The sequence below is a fragment of the Glycine soja genome, chromosome 3, assembly GCF_004193775.1.
Source record: "Glycine soja cultivar W05 chromosome 3, ASM419377v2, whole genome shotgun sequence".
Lineage (NCBI taxonomy): Eukaryota > Viridiplantae > Streptophyta > Magnoliopsida > Fabales > Fabaceae > Glycine > Glycine soja.
Window position 1 is genome coordinate 31,311,972 of NC_041004.1, and position 7,269 is coordinate 31,319,240.

A 7,269-nucleotide genomic window follows, 5' to 3' on the forward strand; every position below is an offset into this window, starting at 1 on the left:
AAGAATGTGAAGGCAAAATGTAAAACCCTTGTGGGTCAAAAAAATGCATGGGATTATGTCATGGAAGCATGGGAGAGTTTGGTGGATTTTCCTTCTAAGTAAGAGTTCGATGGTTGCCTTATGAAGTTTGAAATTGCTTGCTCCCCATGGCCAATGTTTGTTGACTATGTAAAGCAAACATGGTTGATTCCCCATAAAGAAAGACTTGTTAAAGCCTAGATTAATAAGGTGATGCATCTAGGAAACACAACAACTGACAGGTATGAAAATTGTAAATATATATTGATGTTATGGTTTAGGGTCTATTGGATAAAAATAATTGTTTTTGTTTACTTGTTTGTGTTTTTCAAATGCAGGGTTGAGTTTGCACATTGGTCCTTAAAGAGACTACTACAGAATAACATTGGAGACCTATGTAGTATTTGGGAAGCCATGAACAACATGATCACTCTGCAACACACTGAAATTAAGCATCTTTTGAGACAAGTACACATGTGGTTGGACATGTTCTTAAAGTTACCTTATACAAAAAACTACTTGGCATGGTATCAAGGTATGCGTTAAACCAGATTGTTGTTGAATTTGAGTGTGTAAATTATGCTAGCATTGAAAGTTTTTGTTGTGGAGGTATAATGAGAACTACTCACGATCTTCCATATACATGTGAGCTAGCTAGATATGTTGTTGGGGGAGGCTAAGTTTTTCATACCAAGGTTTTATTTGAGTATGAAGTCAACATAACCGAAGAGATGGAAGCCATATCCAAGCGGTTTGAAGAGCTTGATGTATGTGGCAAAGTGACTATAGAGAGTAAACTTTGGGAAATTGCCTACCCTGATCTAAATTCTATGTGTGCTCCTCCTAAAATGGTGAAAACAAAAGGTGCTCAAAAGAAACAAATGACCAAACATCCAAGATCAACAAAGTGTGACTGTCTTACTAGAAGTATGTGGATGCATTACATTCTATGCAATTTCATCCAGACGAGTTGCATCATTATTTGAACAACTGAAACCAAAGAGGAAGATGCCCATGTTGGATCAATTTCATCCATGCATTCATGATTTCATTGAAAATATTGTTGATGTGAAAGCTTATGGTAATTGTGGATATCGTACAATTGTTGGCTTATTAGGTATGGGTGAAGATTCATGATTTTTGGTTCATAACCATTTACTGAAAGAACTTGCAAAATGGTCTGATGAGTATATGCACATGCTTGGTGGCATAGACAGATATGAGGAGTTAAAACGGTCGCTACTTGCTGATGGATTATCCATGGTATATAAGTTTTCAGTTACGTTTTCATGGATTAATTTTCTGTAAATAATACTAATTAATATTGTTACGTGCAGGTTTCTAGGGATAAGTGGAATAATGTAACCGACATGGGTTATGTGATTCCATCAAGGCATAATGTCATCCTTGTTTCTCTTTCTCTCCAACAAAGCATGGTGTTTTTTCCTCTTAGAAGTCAACTACCGAGAGATAGTTATGTACATCGCGTTATATGTGTTGGTTATGTGTATAGCAATCATTTTGTTCAAGTAAAACAATGATAATCCTATTTGTTAATTATTTTAATTATAAAATGTGTTGTGAACATTTGAATGTGTATGTGCCTATGTAATAGGTATTTCTAAGAGATGTTTGTCCATTGTCGCTAACAACTATGTTATGGTCAACACATTGTCATTATCATGCAAAACAGTGGCCTACTCCTTATATTAGTAGAATGCATTAGTATACCAATTTGATGAGGTTGATCAAACAGAGTTCATTTAGGAGAAGATTGAACCTTTTGTTATTGTTTAGACAATGTTTGTAACTTACATAGTTGTCACAACATGGATAACGCATGCAATATGGTAATTAACGTGTCTTTCAATTGACATTCATATAATTACTTCTTTTACGTATCCATCAACTATTCAAATATTCAGAGGTGAAAAAATGCAGCTTTACCAAACATAAAAGGAAGAAATATTTGTAGGGTTTATGGTTTACGTGATTTAGGGTTTATGGTTTATGGTTTAGTTGTTAGAGTTTATGGTTAAGTTATTTTATGGTATACATGTGACTTAGTGTTTAGGGTTTAGTATTTAGGGCTTAGTTAGGCTAGGGTTGAGGGTTTATGGTTTAGGTTGTACTTAGGTTAGGGGAAGGGTTTAGGGTTTATTGTCTTGGGTTTAGTCTTTAGTGTTTATGGCTTAGGGTTTACATTGCATGTTTTAGTGGTCATGACTTAGGGTTTAGGGTTTAACGTAATCTATTTAGCCTAAGAACTTAATAGTCAAATACTCCATAAACTCAAATTAAAACCATAGTGATAACATACGTAGTTTTTCAAATAATAGAAATATTAAAAACTGCTCAATCATATTGCATCCATATATCCTATACTACTTAATCAATCCTAACTATCTTCATGTGTCCTGTGTATCCCTCCTTTGTTTGGACCGAACATAAATATTATGTTGCTCAGTGACATCCCTGGCTAATCTTAGGTAGTGCTCAGGTAGTGCTCAGTCAAAGTGTATGCTTCAATTCCAACAATGACCATCCTTATGTTGATCACGTGTTCCAAACTTTCTACTATCCTGGCAGGCGTCCTACGACATTGACAACAAAGTAAAAAATAATTATTGGAAGCTTGACACAAAAAATCACTAATAGTGAATAGAAATAATGTTATACCACTGCATGTTGAGGCATCTCTACATTAACATCTACAAGTCAAGCAGTTTTGGCATAGTTGTTGCCTTGATGGGCTGCTAAGGAGGATCTAGTACAATAAATGCATCATCATGCACCATGGGTGGATGTCTAGGAGGCTCCCCAGGCTATATCGAACTCATGAAGAAGTGAGATATCCTATAGAACCACTCCATGGAGTCTGCTGCACACTGTCTAGGAGCACTACAAATTTGTCCAACCGATGCAAGGTATTCTAAAAATTGGAGTCATTTATCGTCAATCTCCTCTATAGATAAGGATGGAGCAGCATAGTATGGAGGAATGGTCTACACATAACCAAACTATTGCACTACCCTCTATGGTTGGTGTCTAACGATACATGAACCCCATTTGATATGTCCAGAAAATAATGAGATGAGCTCAAATTCTCTAAATGAACGGTGGTCACCATAAGGAATCCAGCACACAACATATGGCGTCAATCTATCCAAGCGCTTATGATACGTTGATACTAGTAATGCCTTCCCAAACTTCCATCGACAAGCACGTGGTTTCCTCTCATGATAATCCTCATCAGCAAAAATGGAAGCAATTGTAGGGAAATGCTTATAGATCCAACACTGCACATATTTAAAAAAAACAAATAAATGTTATGATCAATAGTAAATATAAAGTATAAAATTAATAATTGGAGGTAAAATAAGTTATAATTACATGTAATAGAGTGATATATCCTGCAAGATGTTTTGTCGTACACTTTGACGCATCATTCAAATTGTCATACATATGGACCAGTGTAGTCGCTCCCCATGAATAGCTTCCAGATTGGCTGAGGTCACAAAATGTGTCCAAGAATACCACATTGATGTGTGTGGCACTCTTGTTAGCAAAGAGTGTGCAACCTACTAGATGCAATAAATATGCTCGAGCTACTATGGTCCACTGTCTTACGTCACATTTGCTAGGATAAAAGTCTCGCAACCAGGCTAGGCAAACATATGCCCCTCTGCATTGAAATATCTCATTTTTTGCTTCTTTTGCACTCACTTCAAGCAACTTCACTAACAACTCCACATGTTGGTCTACATCAAGAGCATTGAAGGTATGGAAGGCACCTGTAATGGGTAGATGTAATAAGGACGCCACATCACCGAGGGTTATAGTCACCTCTCCTATCTGTAGATGGAAACTACTAGTTCATTTGTGCCACCTCTCCACAAAAGCATATAAAAGTCCCTTGTCACCAGTGTCCAACGAACATGTAATCAGAGAACTTAATCCAGTAGCAATCATTATGCCTTCAATCTTAGGTGCAAGCCTTCTGAATTTCTCTATCTTTCTCCCATGAGAGGCCAACTTCAAGTCAATACGTTCTTGAAAAAAAATTAAAATTAATTAGTTCAAGTAAAATGATTAATAGTTATTCAAATATTATATAATTCAACAAATAACTACCGCTCTTGCCCAAACTCTAGCTGCCACATGATCAACATATGACGTCAACACTAATGTATCATGGGGTCCACCTAGAAAACCCTTTATATCAGAACCAACATGATTCATAACTGGCTCTTGAGGCTACTCATGAACCTCGTTAGCTGGATTATCCACATGGTCAACATCCTCAGCAATAGCTGCAACTGACCGTTGTCTACGTGCAGATGTTGTTGGCCTTCAACGCTAAGGGGCTTCTTCCGCATCACCACTAACATGTCTCCCTAAGGCTCTTCCTAAAACTCTGCCTAAATCCCAACACAATCCTCTGGTTCTAACCATAATCTACAAATTTAAATAGTAATAACAATTAATGTCATCATTCAAATAATAGTTGACTTTCATATATCCGTTACAAAATTGTTGTCATTCTATTAATCAAAAACTAATTGACAAATTCACTAATAAATCTTCTAAAACCCTATTGTATTATACAATGTAGTATATTTTAACAAAGGTAATGAGAACATTTAAATTAAAATTAAATGATTAACGTAACAAACTAAAATATATCATGAAAATCAAACTAGAATTTAATTTAAAATATTTTATAAATTACTATTTAATAATTCATAAATACATATTTTATTATTTTTTAAGTAACTATTTTAATACTTTTATATAATATAGAAATTATTTTTTTAAATTTTTATACTTCACATCACTAATTCTAGTAAACTAAAATATATGATCAAAATCTAAGTACAATTTTCTTTTTTATTTCTAATAAATGACTACTTCATTATTTTACAAATAAGTATTTTATAGTTTTAAATATTTATAAATAAATGAAGAAATTATTTATTTTTATACTTCCAAACACTATTTATATAAATATTTAATACTATTAATGTAATAATATATATACGAGTATATCAATAAAAAAATATTTGTCATATACAATATTACCTTTTCTTGTTTAACTAAATTCTACAATATACTGTTATAAAAAAATTGGAATTTTTGTTATTTAAAAATTTTATAAATAACTATTTTAAATATAAAAATTAATTAAATTATTTATTTTTTAAAAAATTAAATAACATTAAAATTTATACATTGGTTTTTAAATAAACAAAATTCATAAATAAATTATTTATTAAATTAATTAATTATTAAAAAACAACTTAAATAAATAGATATAATTAATCAAATAAATAAAATTTTAAAATAAACCACAATAGTTATTTATAAAATAATAAAATAAGAAAAAAATTTAAAAAATTAATTCAAATAATAATTTATTATGAAACAATAAAATAAAATAAAATAAACAATTATATGGATTGAGAATCCGCATAAATCATATGGATTATATGGATTGTCAATTCGTTAGGATGCTACGGATTTCCATTTTCTATCAACAGAGACAAAATAAACTCAAACGAGGGGACTCACAGCAACGGCGACATCGGGAGGCAGGATTGACAGCGCAGCGCGACGAGAGGGATGAATAGAGGGAACTGGCAGCAAAGCGCAAACGGAGGAACAACGAAGATTGAAACAACAGAAGCACAAGATAGATTGGGTGTAGGGAGGAGGAGACTTGTTTTAAAATTTTAAGTGAGGACAATTTTATCACTTCACATGATTTGTTGGGTGCACAAGAATTTTACACGGTGCTGGAAGAAAATCCACATACACTTAATTCATGCAACTCATATTTCTCACCAAATGCAAATGGCATTAATATAGGTGTGTTTTTCTCTTAAAGTTTGTGGTATTTATTACTATTAAAGGAAAATATTAATGATTGTATTGTTTTTACTTTAATTTTTTTTACTGAACTAATTTTTTTATCGTTCATTTTCTATTCTTTTTGTCTTTAATTGTCTTGAGTTAATTTATTTGGACCTTTCATCTAAATTTATGAGTTCATGTAACCCACTTGTAATTGAGAACACTACTCTTTTACAACAACAACAAAACATGTACAAAAAAAATGAGCTCACTACTAAACTGAAACGAAAGCTTAATAAAAGCTACTTGATTTCCATGTGCGCGGCTTCGTATTTGAATTTAAAGAAATAAATTGTAATTTGAACTCAATTTCAAAGGTATGGAGATTTTAAAACAAAAAAAAACAAAAAAAAAAACAACTAGAAGCAGGGATACCCCACCCATGTACAAAAAGCGAACCAGACTTACATATTTAAAGTGTTTTCAGTCAATTGCACGACACTACTCATACTAATATTGCAACCCAACGTGAATGCATGTTCTATACTAAAACAAAAGTTTATTAAGTTGGATTAATTGTATAATAATATATGATACACAAGATTAAAGAATGAAATTTTTAAATATCTTCGCCAAAATTATTGTTTCAGAATATAAATAAACGTGCATAACACGGGTTACCAACTAATCCTTTACAATTTATACATAATAAATATTGAAAACGGTCTCACATAAATGCCTTTGGTGTTTGAAAACATTGGGCATATTTATAAAGTAAATTATGTTTTTGGTCCCGCCAACCTATTTAGCTTTTATGGTTTGGATCCCTTAACTTTTCAAAGGTCGGTCTTGGTCTTCAATTTTCTTTTTCGTCTTAAAAACTGCTAGAAATTGTTTGGGTAATTTATTTAAAAGATCTTAAACATATTTTAGCGGCTTTTCCGACCAATCTTGAAGTCATGTTGTTAACCATGAAAATTTCCAGATCCCTCACAATAACAATTGAAGCATCACCTTCTACGTTCATGTCGATAGCACAATTTGAAACTCATCTAAAATCAACATCCACACTGAATCTTTCCCTTGTGCAGGGTGTTTGGGTTGGGTCGCTCCTTGACGGTGATGGGTGCTGATCACAATGGTTGGGTTTGGTGGCTATGGCGGCATGACGGTGGTGGTGGCTTGGGTGGCGGCGGCATGCTGAAGAGATGGTGCAAGTGCTATTGTTTGGTTATGTTTGGGTATGGTTTCAGATCTAGATCCTTCTTTGAGCAGTTGCTTCTTCAGTTCTCACAAATTTAGCGTGTTTAATGATTATGTGAACAAGAAGTATCTCATTCATCTGGTTTCAGTTATAGTTCCGTAGATTTTTTAAATGAGTTCTTCAATTTTCGGCGT

At 33.0% G+C, this 7,269-nt stretch overlaps 1 long non-coding RNA gene across 1 annotated transcript; it reads left to right on the plus strand.

Annotated features, from left to right (window-relative positions):
- The first annotated feature begins 6,625 nt into the window (after positions 1-6,625).
- On the plus strand, positions 6,626-7,247 carry LOC114405473. The gene is made up of 2 exons (XR_003665236.1): positions 6,626-6,713; positions 6,963-7,247. It is a non-coding gene; the product is annotated as an uncharacterized LOC114405473 (long non-coding RNA).
- Positions 7,248-7,269: the final 22 nt, after the last annotated feature.